This window comes from Lactuca virosa, chromosome 5, assembly GCF_052849685.1.
Source record: "Lactuca virosa cultivar CGN04683 chromosome 5, Lactuca_virosa_CGN04683_v6, whole genome shotgun sequence".
Taxonomy (NCBI): Eukaryota; Viridiplantae; Streptophyta; class Magnoliopsida; order Asterales; family Asteraceae; genus Lactuca; species Lactuca virosa.
In genome coordinates, this window is record NC_136430.1 from 63,669,022 (window position 1) to 63,670,063 (window position 1,042).

Below are 1,042 nucleotides of genomic sequence, written 5' to 3' on the forward strand. Positions count from 1 at the left end.
AGTTGACTAAGTTGAGCTTCAAGGTTGTGGATGGAGGCTTGTTGATTCCTTAATGATGTTTGCTGGTAAACCATCATTTCTTGATGATTTTTCATCATAGTTTGATGCTCCATTATCATTATTCTTTGATCCTTCAATGCTGCATCCGTATCATCATGTCTTTTCTCTGAAGCTTCCATGAAACGAACTAACATGTTCTCCAGATCAGCTTTCTTCTCAGCTGGTGGTTGCTCCTTTTGGTAGAAGCCCCGTCCAGTCTGTCTGTATTTTTCCTCCTTCTGCTTCTTGTACTCATCGTATGGCAGCCACTCCTTCTTTGGTTTTCTCCAATCTTCATCATACTTGTCCCCACTCGAGTAGCATACTTGAGCCTTCTTGTTCCCATACTCATCCATATGGCAATCTCTAGTCAAGTGTGGACCATTACATTTCTCACAACCAACTCTAATCGCATGAATTGATTGGTCCATTTGGGTCAATCTCCGGTCCATATTATTGAGCATTGCCATTATAGCAGCCATCTCTTCAGAATGCGCACCTCCACTACCTTTTACTCCCTCGTGTCTTGGGTTGTGGTACTCACGAGAATGCTTCGCGAACTCTTCAATTAGCACCTTGATCTGGTTAGGATTCTTCTTTGTGAGAGGGCCTTGTGAATCAAGGAGCTGCTTAGTCATGACATTGACCCATCATAGAAAATAGACATCTTTTGTTGAATATTAAGGTCATGTTGAGGACAATTCCTTAACAATCCTTTGTAACGCTCCCATGCCTCGTATAGCGACTCCCCCGGTTGTTGCTCAAAGTTGGCTATTGCCTTCTTGAGTTTAGCTATCTTGGATGGTGGGCAAAATTGGTCTAGAAACTGCTCACGCATTTGAGACCAAGTAGTGATTGTACCAGGTGGAAGTGCTTTCAACCAGTCTTTTGCTGCTCCTTTGAAAATAACTGGTAGCATCCTCAGCAAGACCGTATCTATATTAACATTTGGGACATTGAAATAGTCAGCAATGTCATTGACCTCATCTAGATGTTTGAAAGC

At 42.4% G+C, this 1,042-nt stretch overlaps 1 non-coding gene across 1 annotated transcript; it reads left to right on the forward strand.

Annotated features, from left to right (window-relative positions):
- Nucleotides 1–722: 722 nt before the first annotated feature.
- Nucleotides 723–829, forward strand: LOC145118317 (small nucleolar RNA R71). The gene has a single exon (XR_013713273.1). It is a non-coding gene; the product is annotated as a small nucleolar RNA R71 (small nucleolar RNA).
- The last annotated feature ends 213 nt before the right edge of the window (nt 830–1,042 follow it).